Source organism: Lissotriton helveticus, chromosome 1_1 (genome assembly GCF_964261635.1).
Source record: "Lissotriton helveticus chromosome 1_1, aLisHel1.1, whole genome shotgun sequence".
In the NCBI taxonomy this organism is placed as follows: Eukaryota; Metazoa; Chordata; class Amphibia; order Caudata; family Salamandridae; genus Lissotriton; species Lissotriton helveticus.
The window spans coordinates 414,878,164-414,898,483 of NC_136057.1; the positions used below are offsets into that span (position 1 = coordinate 414,878,164).

The 20,320-nt window shown below is 45.5% G+C and overlaps 1 protein-coding gene across 1 annotated transcript in view; it reads right to left on the reverse strand.

The window, feature by feature from the left end:
* Nucleotides 1–20,320, reverse strand: part of TMTC1 (transmembrane O-mannosyltransferase targeting cadherins 1) — a 1,403,473-nt gene that overhangs the window by 1,198,693 nt on the left and 184,460 nt on the right. The window lies entirely within an intron of this gene.

A 20,320-nucleotide genomic window follows, 5' to 3' on the forward strand; every position in this document is an offset into this window, starting at 1 on the left:
GTTCAGGCTGACCGCGAGGTACTGTGGATCAGATATAGGAACCACGTTAGTCACACTGAGAAATGCACCTTAAATCCTAGTTGGAGATCAGTTGTCCCGAGAAGTGATGCGAAGTCCACGTCAAAGATGGGTCAAGCAGCTTTGGTTTTGAAGAGTTCCAATGAGCTGAGAGGGCTGACAGAGCATCTGTAGCCCCACCTCAAGGGTCCAGGACTGGAGGAGAACAACTTGGGGGTTAGGACTCAGAGCAGGCATATACCAGGTGCAGGGTTCAAGATGGTTGTAGCCTTTTCTGCCCCTGAGGCTTTGTGCAGAAGGTCTGTCAACTAGCTCTTGGAGTCACTCTGGTGGCCCATGGTTCAAGGTGTAAGTCCAGTTCTTCTCAATCAGGTAGCAGGGCAGAAGAGTAGCAAGACAGCAGAGCAGTCCTTCTTGCAGCAGAGCAGTCCTTCTTCTGAGTTTTCCACAGGTCCAGAAGTGTACAGAAGAGTTTGGTCGGAGGGTCTGTTATTTACACCCGGAACGTATTGTCAAGTGGAAAAAACCTCTAAAGCCCTCCCACTACAGAAGTTTTGGGAATGCCCTCCCTGCCCTAGATGCAGCCCCAGATTGTCTTGGGACACAAAAGACTAAAGCGAAACCCTTTGTAAGGTGCTGAGGTGGGTATTTGTGATGTGCAAGTGTGGTTGGTAACAACTCTCCCCTCATCCTGACTACGATGACCCACCAAGCCAATACATATTCCCCTTTTATCTCATTTTCTCGGAGTAATACACAAAGAGCAACTGCCAGACTATACCAAATCATGCGACCCAGGATGTGGCATTTTCAGAATTGTAACTTACAATACAACTTTACCACTTTAAGGGTATCCCACTGATGTATGCAATTGTCAACTTACTTGTCGTAAATGTTGAATGAGACAATTATCGATACTCCGTTAATCCCAGTATACATTTTGATGTTGTGTAATATCGATCAAGTGTGTCATGCTGCGTTTTGTTTATGCAAAAATCAATAAAGTTGTTTATTAAAAGAAATACAACTTTACCATAAGAAAAGCTTTTGGATTACAATTCCTTAAAGGCAAAACTCGACTTTGCCACCTGTTTCCAATTGAAAGTTGTCACTTATTAAATGTAATAAAATTAAATGTAATAAGGTATCCCAATGTTATCCTAAGTAAGAGGCAGGCCTTGCAGTAGTTAAAAACTAATTTAAGAGTTTTCACTATTAGGACATGTAAAGGCTAACGGTACATGTCCAACGTTTTAAATAGACTGCACTCTGACCTATGGGGTGTTTAGATCCTGCGCTAGAGGTGGCATATGTATTAAAAAGGAAGGTTTAGGCCGGGTAAAGGTTTACTTGGCCAGGTGAAATTGGCAGTTTGAAACTGCACATACAGGCTGTAATAGCAGGTCTGAGATATGTGTAAAAGGCTACTTACGTGGAAGGTACAGCCAGTGCTACAGACTCACTAGAAGCATTTAATTTACAGTTCCTGAGTACATGTAGTAATGCTTTACTAGAACTTACAAGCAAATTAAAGGTGGCAATTAAATGGAACCCAATGTTACCATGTTTTAAGGAGAGAGCACAAGCTCTTTAGCATTAGTTAGCCGTGGTACAGTGCACAGATTCCGTTAGTGGTGGGTCCCCCACCAAGGTCACGGGCGCCATTGGCTGTACAGATTACGGCCCTGACCCTGAATCATTCAATTAGGGCCTGCAATGGCACTGTGATGTTCATTTTTAAACAGCCCCTTGAAGGCATCACATTCTGATCACAATGGCATGTAGCCATAAACTGTATAACATGTACCTTTGATTAGGCACCTTCATGCGGCAATAATTGCAGAACAAAACTTAGCTCATAGAAGGTGCTGCACTCATAACTGTAGAGCTCCTGCTCCTGCCTGGTAAGTGATAGAAGCTTTAAAGAAAATCCCAACATCTTTCAGCAGCCCTGCAAACATAGGGTGATTACCTTTGTAAAAAACAAACTCTTTGGGGATCCGTTGGGGGGATCTGCGGTGTTCTTGCACACCCCCACACTCTATGTCCTACTTGTGGTTGGCCCTCTCGGGCAACCATGTGCAACCAAACAAAGGCTTTGTCACTTTCAGCCCCAAAGGGCATTATGGGGCAGCAACTATGGAGCTCATACATACTTTGTTTTTCTTGCCGCTAGGCCTCATACCATGCAGCTTTTCCTTTATGTAGGGGGTGTCTAGTCCCAGCAGGGGACCTTAACATGCCTCCTTCATTGGAGGACTGAGCCCAAAGCCCACGTTGGGCTGCCCAAGTCAGCTCCCAGCGCACGCCACACTCCATCATGCACCCACGGGAGCCAGGGAGCCTTTCTTTCCTTGGGCAGGGTGAGCCTTTTGTGCCTGCAGCACGCTCCCCCAGACACGGGCACAGGGAGCATGGAAGGCCCGCCACAGATGGGGGAGTGCAGCGGCACTCCCCCTTCCTCCTCCTCCTTGTCAGGGACCAGAGTTGGGGTTCCTAGACCCCGCGCTTAATCTTCAGGGGCGTGATGAAGCTCTCTGCATTCAGTACAGTGGTGAGTGCCCCAAGTTGATGGTCCCCGGACCCTGTGAATGAAATATAGCCTGGGGGTTGGAATCCCTAGGCCCTTGGAACTCTGGGGAGGGGGACCCACACATGCTTTCACCCAGAGTTAGTATCAACAAACCCTTCTTGTTCTTGCAGTGATCACCAGGCTTTGGCCCACTCCATGGTTAGGAAATCCACAAGCAGTGGAGCTCAACTCGCTTTGTGGCTGCGCTGGTGCGTCAAAGATCAAATCCTTTGCTCTGCCGTATCTTGGGTTCCAGTGGGCTGTTTTTTTCTCCATCTTGGTCTCTTTGTCTCATTTTGCTTCTGGTGGCCAGTGTAAAAAGTTCAATCGGGTCGGGGACAATCGATATTTGCCCGGCGGTATTGCCTCTGTGACCCTCCAGTTATTTAATCAAATGAAGAGGCAGGCGCTGGAGACTGGAAGGCAGGAAACAAGGTTTTTTATTCTCTCCGGAGGAGAACACAACGAAACGGACAGAAGGTATCGTTCTGAGGTGCTCTAACTGCATCCCTGAGGCCTGGCCTCTTATACACACATTTATGACTTTATTGTAGATTACACATTCATGTCAAAGCTTTGATGGACGGAAAAGACATTCTCGGAACTCCCCTTTGGGCCCGTTCCCACACACATTTACAGTTGAAGTCCCCACCCTAGGCACAACAGGTGATGAGTATCACGCAGCTGGATATTCCGCCGATTCACGGAATGTGGGGGGTTTGATCGGGTCTCATGGAGTGGGGGCTTTGATCAACTTGGAGATCCTTTGATGGGGGAAGCTTTCTATTGTACGGGGAGGGGCAAGGGATGGTATCGGCAGAGCTGGGTGTCAGCCTGGGAACGGGGAAGACAAAACGGGCACACGGGGAAAAAGGGGGTTTGCATCTAAGGGCCGGAGATCATGAAAGGGAAGCAGGGAGGTGTCGCGCTGGGAACAGGATGAAGGCCTGGGGCAGAGCAGCGCCGAAGAGGGGTTTATGACTCAAGGCAGGTGCAAGCAGGGGGTGGTCAGCGTGCAGGCTTAGCGAAGGCAAAGGGCTATGTCAGGGGCCAGCGGCATGCAAAAGGGTTCGTTCTGGTCGGGGCATCTAAGATGGCGGGTGCGCACGACAAAAGTGTGGCATCAGGGGAAGAGGCAAGATGGCGCAGATAATGTTCACCAAAACGTACTAATTTTCAACAGTCCTCCCTTTAACATATTCAAGACATCTTGCTGGTTCATTTTCTATTCGGTTCTACTGTGGTGGGCCTGAGAAAGAAAACGGTAGGAACCCTAGATGGAAAAGAGTTGTAAACAATACATTTTAACATTTCTAGTTTTTAGGAGGTGGGCCTATTTGATAAACTTTGATAAAACTTGTTCAGCAGGAAAGTCATAGGAATGTAATACAAAAACGATTCTGTAGCGTGAGCAGCAAGCATATTTCATACTGGTAGGTGATTACATATATTGGAGCATGATCAATACAATGGCGGCTGGGAGAGAAATGAGGTCTAGCAGAAACGGCGATTGGGGATGTCAAATGTTCTTTGCTGCCTTTCGTTGGCGCTGTTGAGCACCGGCGGTGGAGCTACGAGTCCAGCTCTGTTCTAAGTTCTGCGTTGCAGGGCACGACCCTTTCCTCGCGTTTCTGGTCGGAAAGGTCCTTTTCGCCCTGTGTCCTTTGAGGTGATTGTCAGAAAGTTCAGATGGAAGAAGAGCGTACAAAACAGTCCATAGGGTAGGTCAGAGGAAAAGGGGGATGGAGCAAGGCCAAATTGGGAACAAACTAGGGGAACGAGAGACTTCAACTAGGCGGGCGTGTGACAGAATTCAGAGAGCGGGGACTTGTCGACAGGCACTGGACGTCGAGCAGGGGCATCAGGTCGACCCTTTCTTTTCATGCTGTCGAAAACAGTGCCTCGTCCTGCAGCTCTTTTCTGTCGTGGTCTCGCCTTGGCTAATGTCGCAGGTGTTCCTTAGTCTGCAGTCAGGCCTCGTGCTCCCACATCCGGTCCTTCTCTCCTCCAACAGCAGTACCCTTAAACAAGTTTGAAAAGACAGTCTTTAGAAAATTTGCAGATGAAGATAATCAAAAAGTCTATTTCTCTCCCAGCTCCAGGCAAAGAATGAAAATGCCCGTTATATCAGTGTTCACAACTGGCATATGAATGACCGGTGACGGGTTTGTTGGATTTACTATGACTTTCCTTTACAATTATTTACTACACAGGTATTTTGCTGAGAGGCGAACATGGCTAAACATTTCCTTTCTATTGATGCATCCTGCTTTTCAACTACTACGGGGTTCATTTTGATGATTTCTTTACCTTGGACTAGTCTGTTTAACCTTGTAAAACATCATTCTGGATCCTACGTAACCTTTTACAGCCCGATTACTTAATTAGGAAGGACAGGGGTTTTATGGGAAACAACCAGGGACATAGGAAACTTGTGGTAAGGGCATAAATTGACCCATCTCTGTAACAGGGGTGATCATTTTTCCGGTTTGGGTATTGCGACAATTCGGGGAGGGGAGGGTCGCGTATTCTGAGGTCCTTGTTTTTTTTTTTTTTACCATAGGAGCCGTTTGACACGTAGTTCCCTGATTTCGGGTCAGATTAGGGAACCTCTGTCGTCTTACTTGTCCTTTCCCTTACGGCCCAACCTCGGTTCATTGACTTCTAGCGGAAAAGGAGAGGTAATGACGCGGCCTCAGGGTGATTGTATTAAAGGCAAGTTTTTGTGCAAATACTGACGGTATTTGAAGCCAATTAGGTGGTGTGCTAGGGGTGGCGGTCTGCCAATTTCGGGGCTAACCACTCGGAAGAGTGGGAGTGCAAAAATAGAGGGAGAGAGAGAGAGAGAGAGAGAGAGAGAGAGAGAGAGAGAGAGAGAGAGAGAGAGAGAGAGAGAGAGAGAGAGAGAGAGAGAGAGAGAGAGAGAGAGAGAGAGAGAGAGTGCAACGGCAGGCTAAATAGTACACGTGCAACAGAGAGGGTGGCAGTGTATTCAAGAAAGGCTATCTAGTGCATTACACAGTAAAGGGCATTCACGGGTCTGTGTTAGAATCTTGTAATCATGCAGTTTGAGCATTAGACAGGGTAGAGGGGACGTGCTTTGAGAAAAGGAAAGAAGAAAAAAGGAGGTACCATGTTGTCGCACTTTCTCGCATTCTCGGTCCTTCGACCAGTTGGGTCAACGCCTCAGTCACACACACACATTCCCTCATAGTTTCGCATCATACGTGACATGGGTTCATTCGTCCGGTCTGGTTTAAGGGTGATCACTTTCTATCAAGCTGTGCTAATTTTCCGGGTCTGTTCGATACGTGAGTAGTTTGCAGGCGTGCTTAGACACCACCTTGCGGTGCTAGTCCGCTTCGTGTATTAGACGTGGCAAGGCTTCAGATCTTCGCCACACCTCGGCTGTAATCTCTGATGTAACCTGCAGAAGGAGGAAAAAAGGGGGGGGTGGGGGAGACAGCATTCGCGCGCATTCAAATACATGGATTCATAAGTCCTTTACTTACCTCTTACTCGTCTTTCCTCCTTGGGGCAGGGTCCCCGGGGATATGGTTTCTGGAGTCGAGGGGGGGTAGTGTGTTCATGTAGGGCGTGTGCGGGGAAACATAAAAAGGAAACCAGAGGTGCCTAGTGCGAGGTATCTAGTCAAAGGATGTATCTCACTATCGGGGTCCTTAAACCTCTTTCAATGCTGTGGCGTTCTAAGGTTCTTCGGTTCTTGGGTCAGCTCCGTTCCCTGATACTTTGGAACGTTGTACTGTCTAACATTTACATTATTTCATTTCACCCTCCTTTTACATTCCCTCATTTACACCGTTCGTTTTACCCATCCTTGGAAGTCAAGGTCTTCCTCTACGCGAGAGTTCACGAGTCAGTCGCGTACTTTGAAGGCGGAGTGTCGTGTTGTCGATCCGATCCGTCCTCCAGGGCTGGGCAACCATCTTCTTTTAACCTTAAAGAGAGAGCAGAGTAGGGTGCACAGAAAAAGGACTTTCCCACCGATCCCACATTTTTAAAATAAAGCATGCAATACCCGTCCATAGTTTCAAAGACTTTATTTTGCAAAATCATTTCAGCATATGGATTATGAGGGTGCGGTCGTATTTGGCCGGTCGTGGCAATGGCTAAAGTGCGTACAGTGGGGGGTGTCGTTTGCAGCAATAAAAACATCGGAAAGTTTTACTCATTCATTTGTAAGAGACTAAAACGTCTATTAATTGGCTGGGGGTTCGGGGGCATATATTTTCATAATTTAGAAGCATAATCATAACAGTTGTAATCAGATTTCCTATATGCATACCGTACGTGTGCGTCGTAAATGGGGTTTACATCAGTTATAAAAATATAATACATTGTACATTTGTAATCAACATTTGTAACGGGGATCCTTTCATACTGTTCGTCGAGTGAGTTCTCCTTGTCTTTTCTAGCCAAGTGTACAAAGGATCATATAAAATCTCAGAACATCAAGTTTATATTAGTGCGAAGGAACACCACGAGGTGTTCGTAAGTTCCGATTGATACCAGCGCCATTTTGGGCGGGGCCGGCTCAGTCCGGAAGCAGCATCAGGGGAAATGTTTCCCATTACTGGCAGTTTGGACCAGAGTCCTTTTCGGCAGTTCTAGAATTCATGCTAACAGAAGGAGTGGCAATGTCATGTTTGTTTCGTTGGCGATCAAGGCAGCCGTCCCTTACCGGAAACCTGCAAAAGGCCGAAGGTTCCGCCGGGGACCTTTGTATGATCTTCAAGGCTGCGGAGATGCTGTCGGAGATGGGGGCTCGTGCTCCAGGGGCAAATGTTCGAGTTATATTGCTGGTCAAAGTTACTCTAGTGGCCGGGGCCCGCCTTCCAGCGGACCCAGACGCCATTTTGAGGCCCTACAGGGGCCACTCCCGTCGAGTTTGCAAGAGTGGAAGAGACCCTTCGGAGTGAAAGGAAGAGGTCCCTGTTTTGTGAGAGCGGGACGTTCGGCTGGGGTGCAGCTGTGATGCCCCCACCGGGGGGGGCGAGGGAGACTGGTTCGCATCGTCTCCTTCCCCCGGTGTACTCCATGCCGCTCCTTTTCATCGCCCCGCATGAAGGCCTTTCCACATCCGGTGTTCCCCAAGTGCCACCATTGTACGTTCGGTGCTGCGCAAGTACTGGGGTGCCACCATTGTACGTTCGGTGCTGCGCAAGTACTGGGGTGCCACCATTGTACGTTCGGTGCTGTGGAAGTATTGGCACCATCGCCTGACTGGGGGTGTTCGGCGTCGGGCCGGGGGCTGGGAAACCTCCTATCGGTGGAGGTGGGAGAGGCTCGTCCGCGTCGCCTCTCCCTCCCAGCCCAACTTGGACAAATTGTTGTGGAGGTACGTGCAGGACATCCCGCCGTCCAGGACTGCTGCGGCTGTGACGGAAGAGAAAAGGAAGAGGTGCCTCGTTCTCCTCTGGACATGTGGCGGGACTACCTTAGTCTTTCCAGGCCCGTTGCGGCCGGCCAAGGAGACATGTGGCGGGACTACCTGCAAATGCCCAGGCTGCGGGCTCCTGCCTCTCCTCCGGCTCCCCCATACGTTAAGATTTCCTGACCAAGAGTTGGCGGCCGGGCTCGCCTTATATGGGTTGCCGTTGGTTGGGCGTAGCCGTAACCCTGCCCTACTTTGGAAGGTTCCAGAATGGGGGGGGGGGGCGAATGTTCTGTTTGACTTTCATTTTCTACAGTTTATCGTTATTATTCCTTGTTTGTTGTGTTAAATTAAAAGTTCAAGTTCATTAATGGTCTACGGATTTTGTTTTACCATTTCTTTCTTTCCAGGTTGCTTTTATGCTAAGTTTCTGCCAACAGAGGTCGAGTAACACGGAAACACGTGTAGAGGGATGACGCAGATTTGTACATTACATACACACAAACTCAGACGGGGGACAGTACAAGTACGACATACAAAGACCCAAGACAAATATAAAAACAGTTATTGGTCATAATTATCTCTTTCCGTCTGTGAATTTTAAACGAGGCTGGGTTCCCGTCTTGACATTGCCCGACCTAGGAGAACGTGAGCATGCCGCTGAGATTTTCCTGGCGAAATCTGTGCCATCGGGCATAATCAAACGTGGTGGTTCTGTCTGGTTTGTCTATGTAAGTCGGGTTCTTCTTTGTCTCGCGCTTTTTCCCGTACTGCCGGTCTATCGTTCCTGTCGGCCCTTTGCCTTTACTCACGCTCAGTAGAGTCGGGCATTGGGCTTTCCAGTGTCCGACATACCTACAAAAAGCGCATTGGTCTGACCCTGAGTCTGGTCGTCCTTTGCATAGTGTCGGGGGATAAGTTGTGGGTAGCGGTGTCCTGGGGTTGTCCTGTCGGTATATTTCTCTACTTGGTTTGTCCTCGTCTTTTCTCTGTCGTTTCGTAGCCTCTCTGCGCCACATACCGAGACTGTCGAGCATAATTGGCGTTGTCTTATTATTTCGAAGGGCTATTTCTAACGTTTCTATTTTATCAAGGTCAAAGGATCCTGTCAGTGGCCACTGTTTGTCTTGACTCTCTTCGGTATACCTGTGCCATAATTTATTATAAGCTATGGTGACTAACCCATAGTTTATGAACATGTCCTTATTAGGGGTGCCTTCTAATGGAGCTATATGGTCCACCTCTAATACGCGGTCCGGACTAAACAGGCTATTTATCAGTGGGGAGAAGACAGACATGACGGCTCGTAACGAGGGACTAAAAAGTCAGCACTGCCTATCTTATCACTAGGTGCAAAGACCGTACAGAATATTTCTATTCAACGTTGTTTGCAGGCAGTGAATACCTCATGGATCGAAAAAAATATAAAAACCAAACGACCAATAAATAACAATGGGGAGAATGAGTAGGTCCGCAAAGATCTGCGTTACCTACCCTTTTCACTATCTGCAAAAAGGGTGGTCTCTTCCCTGCTTGCAGACAGGGAATCTCCAGGAAACAATAGTTTTGCGAACAACAGTTCAGTTTCAAGCAATTATTGAGTGGGGGAGAAAAAAATAAGCACGGCTGCTACCCTACCTATCCTCCACTGTTTGCAAAGAGAGAGAGAGCCTGTTGTTTCTCCGTTTGCAGACAGTGAATCTCCAAATAAAAATAAACAGAGCAATACTAGTATTTTTGAACAAACAAACAATCAAGCAAATTTTCGCAACTTGTCGTGGTAACACGACCTTACCCGGACCGCATGGACAGTTTCTTGTCTTCCGAATCCAGCGCCCGATCGTCCTCTTTTTCTCGTATTTCTCACGGCACTCCTGATGGTTCCCAGTCAGGACCGTAGATCACTCGAGAGAGGTCTGTTCGGAACTAGTGAAGTTCGGATGATCGGCTGCCAGACGAGGGTCTATTGGGCAAGAGCTCTCCCGATCGTTGCAGTCGTTCACTCTGTCGTCGGGACCTCTCCCACTGGATCCACGAGTCGCTGATGGGCCCCACGCTTGGGACGCCAATTGTAAAAAGTTCAATCGGGTCGGGGACAATCGATATTTGCCCGGCGGTATTGCCTCTGTGACCCTCCAGTTATTTAATCAAATGAAGAGGCAGGCGCTGGAGACTGGAAGGCAGGAAACAAGGTTTTTTATTCTCTCCGGAGGAGAACACAACGAAACGGACAGAAGGTATCGTTCTGAGGTGCTCTAACTGCATCCCTGAGGCCTGGCCTCTTATACACACATTTATGACTTTATTGTAGATTACACATTCATGTCAAAGCTTTGATGGACGGAAAAGACATTCTCGGAACTCCCCTTTGGGCCCGTTCCCACACACATTTACAGTTGAAGTCCCCACCCTAGGCACAACAGGTGATGAGTATCACGCAGCTGGATATTCCGCCGATTCACGGAATGTGGGGGGTTTGATCGGGTCTCATGGAGTGGGGGCTTTGATCAACTTGGAGATCCTTTGATGGGGGAAGCTTTCTATTGTACGGGGAGGGGCAAGGGATGGTATCGGCAGAGCTGGGTGTCAGCCTGGGAACGGGGAAGACAAAACGGGCACACGGGGAAAAAGGGGGTTTGCATCTAAGGGCCGGAGATCATGAAAGGGAAGCAGGGAGGTGTCGCGCTGGGAACAGGATGAAGGCCTGGGGCAGAGCAGCGCCGAAGAGGGGTTTATGACTCAAGGCAGGTGCAAGCAGGGGGTGGTCAGCGTGCAGGCTTAGCGAAGGCAAAGGGCTATGTCAGGGGCCAGCGGCATGCAAAAGGGTTCGTTCTGGTCGGGGCATCTAAGATGGCGGGTGCGCACGACAAAAGTGTGGCATCAGGGGAAGAGGCAAGATGGCGCAGATAATGTTCACCAAAACGTACTAATTTTCAACACCAGCCCTAGCTAAGTGGAGCCCTTTCCTTAGGCCTCCTGCCTTGTAAGGCGACAAGCCTTTCAGGGGACTAGTTTCTCTGGCTTCCTGCACCAGCGTCCTCACTCTTTCTCCTCTCCTCCTTGGCGCAGAAGTTCAGCTCTTTCCCACAACTAATCCTCACGAGGTATAAGGGGACCAACATTACTTGTCCTGGGCAAAGCTCCACTGCTCCTGGAGGCAAAATCACAACGAAGAGAAAGCTTGCCCCCTTGTGCGCATCTCGTCCACATCTGAGGTGAAAACAAAACATCAGTAGCGGCTGAGACGAGCTACTGCCACGTACGAGTATGCAGTGGCCTTGTTGTGGTTTGGTACAGAAAGAAATGTGAGCGGGATTCCTTCCATGAAAACTTGCCCCTGATTAATTTGGGTGTGGTGATCATCTTTGTTTTGTCCTGATGAAGATCCCAGATGATTCATCACGTTAAGGGGTCGAAATGTCAACTTGATTTGTGCCCACCCTTGACAATCATTGTTTGATACTTAAACCCAATGCTCGAAACTTTGGGTTTCAATTGCTCAACTAAATAATCCAAGGGGTTCGGAGTATTCTTGTATATTCTCTATGTATTATAAATATTGATCTTTCTATGTCACTTTTGTCATGGCTCACTGACATTCACTTATTCACTATGCCTTCACTTGGAGCACCTTTTTCGATTTGTTTAAATTCTACAAGATGATCAGTCTCTTGCATGCATGATTCAAAATCCAGAAGGAAAATATCTGCAATGTGGTAGTGAGAAATCCTTTTCCTACAAATAACAAATATATTTAAAAAACAGGTCAATAAAATATCTATGTCTATTTTGAATTCAATTATGGTTTGAATTTTCGGCCCGGTAGAACATTTACTTGTATGACTCTATTACTCTATTACCCTTGTACAAGGAATTAAAGGGTGCCCCTTCACTCCTTGACATTTGAATTTTGGAGCAATTCCTGGACCTTTTTACCACTCCATAGGATAGGAAGTTGTATTTTCAATTCAAAGTTGGTTCATTACCTCTGATATCCTTCACTTTTAAAAGGGCGGCGCTGGAGTCTCCATTCTGCCGAGGTTGCAATTGTCCTAAGGAATCTCCTTCTTGTTTTATTTGTTAGACCCGCTTATATCCAAATACGATCTACTTGCTAGCACCTATTTGTAAACAATTGTCACACACAGTCATTGTATCGTTCTTCGGATATTAAGATCTGATCCATGCCCTTTGTTTGCTTGCCCATTGCTAAATATCTGGGCTTAATGTGGTTGATTAGAAGGAAAACTCTTCTTCCTTGGTAGGAAATGCAGCTTAGTTTTCCCTAAGTCCTTTTTTAGCAATAGTGATTTTATTATTGCACTTGTTAATTGCTGTACTACCTTGCCCTATGTATTTTACGAATGTATCTACTTTTAGATATTTTGTATTGCCTCAGATTAATCTAGACATTGGATTCATTTATGATGACTTCAGCTGATGGTGATTTTATTGGCATTTATGCACTGTGCACATTAATCTTTCTTGTATACTTTTATGGATTGTGCCGGAATAAAGTTATTTGACCAGACCAGAATATTTTGTGAATTTTTGTAGGCCAAAAGACTATGCCTAAGATCTCAAAAAAGCACAAATTGTATTGCACAACAGAAGATAATTCTCACAGCTCCTATCCATCTACAAAACACAGATGGATGCGCCAGCATCATAGCCAGGCTTTCATCCCTTCTGTCGAGATATCTCGTAAATTTGATGATGAGTAAAATGGGGATAGCTCAAAATAAAATTACACTGTGGATCACCTATGCTTCCTCAGTAAATTTTGAAATAGCATGGTGGACAGCTGGTATTTCATCACTTCTACACAACTAACTTGGAATTTTGAGCATCCTGTTCTTGAACAAACTACTTGTGATATTTTCCTCAGAAGAAAACATAGGACTGAAACTGTGAGGATTGATCATCACATACTCGGATTTAACCTGATTCCACTCATTTACCTAGCTATAAAATACTGAATGCTACTTTACTTGAGATCTTCTTCTAAGCGGTGTAGAACCCTCTTCTCACATATTGGTGATACTTTCTGGCAGACTCCACATTTAATTGGATGATATACCAAGTCCAGGATCAGGCATAGAAGTGGGCATGGATTTGCAAATTTGCCATTTTGGACTATTATAACTCTGCCACTACTCTGCATTTTGCAAGGGGGTGGCCATGCCGAACACAGACTAATTTGCTAAGTAGAATTATGCTGCTGGAGGAAGTAAAGATCGGTCGTACAATTATTTGAGTAGATTTTGGTTAAATGTATGGGTAGGGTGGGGGAGAGGTGGAGTAAATGAGACAGATCTGCAGCAACCTTTGGAAAATCAATTATGTTAGGTTCTCCTACTGCGTTTTGTACAAAGAAGGTGTTCACTTGAACTTGCATCATAAACAAGGTAAAAACGGAGTATCAACTATGTAAATTTTTAAAAGATTCACTTAGGCTCATCCACCAATGGCATTCATGTGCTCAGCCCACTAGTTCACCAGAAACTAGACCGGAACATGTAGATGGAAAACAGGCCTGCCTGTCTGCTGCAAGACATGCTCCTCCTTTTGACTTTAACATTTACACAACTATATACGCTCAAGAATGGGTACAAGGCAACCTTCTGTACAGTTCCAAAGGGACATTTAAATCTTCCCTTGCTGGGCATAGAAACCGCCTGAAGGAGTAATTTCGCTCTTGAGAAACCAGGGTAACTATGAGCATGAGAAGGTCCAGAACAATAGGAGGATTATGACCAGCTGTTTGCTGTGGTGTTGCTGGAGACACATGCATAAGTTGTCAGGAAGCCCCTCAACTCTTTCCAGCAGCACTGGGCTGATCAGAATCCACCCAAATGTATCAGGTGAAGTCAACAGCTAGGAATCCACATACTCTGCTGGAATGCCAACCTTCATACCAGAAGCCGCACACAAATACTGTCTCCAGGACACAGATAATTGATTTTACCCCAGCCCAACCTTTGGCTGATGTCACATATAAACCATATTTGTGGTGTAACTGCCTGTGGTGGAAACGTTTCATGGAAGACTCATTTTGGATTGATGCTTGTGTAACCATCTAGGTTTTGTCACCTTTTGTTTCATTTGGTGTAACTAATGATCTCATGAACCAATCATCTCCATTATAATAGTATTCTATTTATAGTTATGCTTATGTGGTGAATAGGGGCTGATATCAATGAACAAAGGATAAGTGCCCAAACTGACATATTGGCATATTGACATTACTTTCTTGCCAAAATTGGGGATCTCCACTGCTGACAATTAAATGCCTGTGGTCACCCGAAAACCCTAAAAATTCCACACATGCCCCATTACCTCATTGAAAGGTCCTACCTGCCTGATAGATACACATCCTCTGGAGCAAGAAAAAGACATACCAGGGTTGCTTGCCAAGAATATGGTCCTTTGTGAAGGAGTCTGAAGGGTAAGATCATCTCTTCGTAAGAATTACAGATAATCGAAAACAAAAAACTATTTTTATGAGGACTCCCGGTCACTAAATCAAGTTGAGAAGGGTACACATTTGTAACCAAAGGAGAGAAACCCCAAACCTCAACTCAGCCTTGAATGCTTCTAGAATTAACCCACACTCAGGTTAGCAATGTAAATTTACATTAGTAGTCGCTTTTTTTCATGTTTGTCTGTGAGATACATGTAGGAGAAATGCCACATTTTCTCCAATCCCATAAAGCATTAGCTCTCCTGGCAGCAATGCGAGCGAGTGGGGTGTACTCTGCACCAGTAGATTCCTTACTTTGTATCGAATTTGCACATGTATAGTTTATGTAGTTACCCTATGCTCCACTAGTTGACACCTGTCATCAAATGAGCAGTTGACATAACCAGTGATTCCGCCACCCACGGAGCGCTTTGGACACTTACCCACCTTTGTTCTCACTAACATGCTGACAAGTTGTCCCCATAGTCTGCTGACCCCCTACTAGACTCCTCCCCCCCCCCCCTCGCCCTCACCCCTCCTTTCTTTCACCACTTGCAACCATCACACATAGCTTGTGATTAACATTTGGGATGATGCATGGGCCTTTGTAGCAACTGAACGCTGTGGTTCACTATGTTTTCGGCTAACATCTTTCCTTTTTATTTCTTCTCATGGCTATTGTTGAAAGAAAAGTAAAGGTCTGTATTGTTCCATCCCTGAACATTGCTTGCACTGGGAATTACCTGGTTGGTGACATCTTATTGAAACCTTATCGATGCCCAATGTCTAGGTGCTCACCTGCTATAGCATACCTCCTATTGTGTTCCACCTCAGACATTGCATAGTGATGCTGCGTGAGTATTAGAATTGTGTACAATATGGGTTATCCACATGATGTGCTAATGTCTGAGTCTAACACATTACACACACTGTGTAATGTGATATTGAACACATATGTTTATTGTAAAGCAAGTTTACGAAAAACTGGTCATGAACAGAAAGGAGCTGCTAACCATAAAACCTCTTCTCAATAAACAGATTCAAACAACATTAACAGTGATTCCGCCACAATTCAGTAAGGAGCTTTAATATTACATAATCTATAATTTATGCAATAATCCCTCTAAAAATGTTAATATAAGGAAAAGTAGCCACATTTTCCATCATATGTTAGAAGTGAAATTTGACACCTCTGAGAAATTAGCATAAATTAACAGTCCTGAACGTGCCAAAAAACATAAAAGGCTCGACTGAAGGATAGCGCAGATCTGGAAAAGCACATTAAGCAGTATGCTAGTTATCTAATAAATTTTAAACATGAACAAAATTGGACACAAATTGAGCAATCACATCTCCCCTGGCACAGATTTTGTGATTGTGGGAGCAGCAGGAGATGTGTCAGGCACAGCTTCCAGTGCATCTTTCTTTCGAAAGGAGATGCACTGAAATCTGCAACCATCTAGCATCCTGGTCCCACAGGCCAGGCGTGAGTTAGTGCAGATGGTGGCAGGGTAGGCACTTCAGGGATAGGAAAGAAATAACCCCTTACATCAAAACATGCCCCTTACTCATGGAATGCATGAACAGTGAGTTAAAAAATGACAGTCCTGCCCTGTAGTGTGCAGGCAGAAACGTACTGATAGGGAGGCTGTGGTTCATGCACAATGCACTAAAAGGATCACAATTGCTTCTTTCTTAAGTGAGAGTGGACTTGGCCAAAGCTCTGAAAGCAGTGTATGTGCTGGCTGGACTATCCCCTTCCTTCTGGTCCCCAAGATATATTGGATTTAAGGGCTCTGAAACTGTGGCATCGTGGTTGCGCAAAGCAAATTTCCATTCATGATAGTGTATAGTTGGAGCTATGGGCCACATGTATCAAAATTCCATTTTGCATTCCCTAAATAGCGAATTTCAGGTAATCGCTATATTTAAGGAATGCAAAATGGTATGTAAGAAAATAGCCATTACCTAATAGCGAGTCTACAGAGTTGCAATTGCAATTAGGTATTCGCTATTGGCCTGAAGGCAACTTACCTGACCTAGAGGTACTTTGAAAAATTCATTTTTTGTGCATTTTCAAAAATTGCAAATGGTTTCGATGGTAATGACATTTCCTAAATGCACAGTTTGCATTTAGAAAATGCTTGGTACATGTGCTTAGAGAATCGCAAATTGTGATTCTCACTTTGAAGTTGCCAACTTTAGGTGATCGCAAAAAAATGCAATTACCTAAAATACACTGCCAAAGCTTTTCATACATCTTGAAAGGCTATTTTTCTTTCGCAAATGGTCAAATTTAGCGATTCACACCGTTTACGTATGTAAAATAGGTTGATACAGGTGGCCCTATATTTCGTATGCAGAAGATAAGAGGAACATGTGTTTGAACAGCCTAGCATCACATTTAGAGAATTGCTCTGGCACTGGGGTACCCTAATAATTTGCCAGGGAAGGTGTTAAATGTCAGAGGAATGGATCGTGCCCCTGAAGACTGAGGCTATGCTGGTAGGCAAAATAAAGTCAATCTAAAGATCAATAGTACGAGGGGAAAATACTCAGAGACAACCTCATCATCATGTATTAGACATAGTGATAGCCGGTTATAACTATAAACTGGACAACTTATAGTTGGATAGTACTCAAACATAAGTAAAGTGTACCTAGACCTACAATACATCTAAGGTCAAACCGAGATCGAAGAAGCACAAGTAGAGGAAGCAAACTTTCCCTTAAAACATGAGAGCATACAGCGGACAGCTGTGCGCAGCAAGAAGCTTCCAGAACTTCTGATCAGTGATTTTCCTAAAACATGAAAAAACAAAGGGGAGGGCGAAAGGACCTGAGCTCCCTTACATGTATACCTTCATATTTCCCTGAAACCATCTCCTAGTGCTCTCCCTACCCACAGTGATCAGTAGAGTGCTACCTCACACTGAGGCCCTCACTGTACCTGCCTTCTTCTAAATTTAGAAAAAGTAAAAATACATGCCTTGAAATCACTCAGGAAGACTTTATTAATGGTGAGCCAGCTGTTCCATCACTAACCGTCGCTAACCGTCACTGTATAAGTTGGTACCTCAGTACCTCAGTGTGGACCTAGGCCCTGAATACGATTTACGAGTAAACATGTGCAGCGATTCTGGGTGGCCGAAATTATCTCTGCCCAGGTTTATTTCTTTTATGAGTTAAACCCCATGGAATGGGAAATAACTGTGCAGACCTCGATTTGCAGGCATAAAATCTCTCAGAATTCCAAGTTCCCTGGGTTTGAAGCCTCCCGTTTAGCACCTCCTCAAAGCAGGTGATAAATGAGAGCCGGGGGCTTCTGCACGTGCTGGGGGTGGAGGGAGGAAAGTTGAAAGAGTGGAAGACGGAAGAGGAAGACTAGTTCTGGCTGATGGAAGCTGTGGATGCTCCCACCTGCAGCAGAAATAACTCAGTTTGAAGCAAGAGTGGGCTTGGCTGCGGTTCAAGCCAAAGGCTCATGCCATATTAACAGGCAGAATTACTATCCGGGAAAATTGGGTGCGGGAACACCGGGCCAGTCATGATCAGACAGAGTGGTATTCTGTTAAAGTAGTATCTTTAGTGTGCTTTTTCCATCTGCGTCTTCGGCACCGGCTCATGTCCAGTCATACACGGCTGAAGGCTGGACTAAGGCAATGCACCTTCCTGTGGATATTTTGTTTAGGATGCAGGATATTTTCCCTTGTCACCCCTTTACTGAGAAGCTTTCATTGGATACCTGCTGCCTCGTTAGAGGCACTTCGTGTAATACGCCGGTCTTGTGGTGTATGGAGCCAGTCCTCGCCTTCTGGAGCACAGGCTAAAGATTTACCATCTGTGTAGGGTACTACGTTCGACTCTCAATCCTCAATTTTTTCTGCCCGTCTCCCTGTTACTTCGATGAAAAAGTGGACAGTAGAGCTTTCGCTTTCCTGGCACCCACCTCATGGGATTCATTGTAGTCAGTTCAAAGTTACTTTGCGAGGCTTCAGTAAACGTTCTGCTACCTTCAGCCCATCGTTTTCTATTGGTCAGTATAGTTATTTCTAGCATCTGAAAGCTAAGAGTGCACTCAGGAAGGAGCCACATAACATAAAGGCTCTGGAGCCTCTGTGGTCAAATGCATCCATGCAGTGCTAGATTCAAATCCTGGTGGGTCCAGTCAGCTTTCCAAAGGTCACTAAACTGACTACCATTCAGTTGAGTAACAATAACACCTGCTGTCAGTCAATAGTGCCAAGAGAATCCTAAGGGTTGAATGTGCACTGTTCACAAACGTCTCTGCGTATAACGTAACAAATGACACTTAACATCAGTAAATGGCTGTTTCATGACCACACATAGAGCAATATTCAGGCGGTCACATCTACATTACCAATTCATTCTTTTTAAGACCATTCTATAGCTTATCTTATTTTAGGCAATATCTTGCGTTCTGTTCTGCTATGGAGTTTACAACAGCCACAACATTACCCCCAGTGACAATTCCTTTAGCACCAGTAGAAATGTTGCCCTATGCCTCTCCTATCATCCAGTTCTCCTCTTATCCTGAAGGGATGGGTGTGAGTCTAGCTTCCAGTAAGATCATATACTTGCCAGGTTTTATTTCAAACCACAGATGTATTCAGTCCTCTGCATCCTGATCCAAACATTACTGGCTCAGTAGCATTCGAACCGGCTTCCATGCCCTGAAAGCACAGCAGTGACCGGGGCGGTTTTAATGGTTGCTGTAGTGCTCTTAATATAGATCTGCTGTCCTGCTGCTCTAACCGCTGGTAATATGTGGGTCTCCTCCAGACACGCGGCTGATGAGCTTTGTTTACATCTTGCGTGCCTCCTGGGCACGCGCCATTCTGTGACGCGCAGCCGCAATGCAAGCCAGCGCATTTCATCCACTGCCTTCGATTGCACAAATGCAATTAAGCACCCAGCCAAAAACACCACTTTGAACTACGGCATTCCCTCGAGACGTATGGGCCTGAAGAATGCATTCATTTTCTCCTGTTGAAATGTATTTAATGAATGTATTTCCTCCTGAAAGTCTCCCCAGCTGGACGCAGTCTGCTTTCTTGCCCAACGTAGTTTCATTGTTGTAGTCAACACCATTCTTTCGCTCATACAAACCGTGCTCTACTTAAATATTTCGACAATGCCCTTGCAAACAGCCCAGAACATCACACACTAACATGGCCCTAAGCCTCGCTATATTGAGACGAATTATATGGAGAGGTTTCGTGTCCTTACAGTTGGCCTAAAAAAGTCTGCAAAAACCTATTTCTGTTCATGGAACTAATTTTCGTCTGAGTAAAAATAAATGCAATTGCTCACTGAAACCGACAGCTGTGAATTTAGATGTTCTCTCTTTCCAAATTCAAATTACCAGGCGAAATCAGCACAGGGCACTAGTGCAGTATTACTACAAACATTGGGCACTAACTGTGATTATGCCCAATCCCAGGATTCGTGGTGAAAAAAGTTGGGTTATTGGCCGCGCCCTTGTCAGGGTGAGGCATAAGCCAACCCTAAATTCACCTGTACTAAACCCTTTAATAGCTTGGGACAGAGCAGTCAGGCTTAACTTAGAGGCAATGTGTGAATAATTTGTGCCACACTTCAAACTATAATAAAGTGAAAACACCAAACAAAAAGGATCCAACATCATGTTAGAAAAAATAAGTTATTTCTAATAAAAAAAACAAGACCAAAATGACAAAAATACAATCAGTAGGTCCAGAGATACGCAGTTTTATAGATTTCAGTGTAAATAGTGCCAAAAAGCATAAAAGCCCAAATGTGGATATCTGGTCGCACTGGACCGGGACAAAGTCACAAGGTCAGGCCGACCGCGATGCTGTGTGGGCTGACT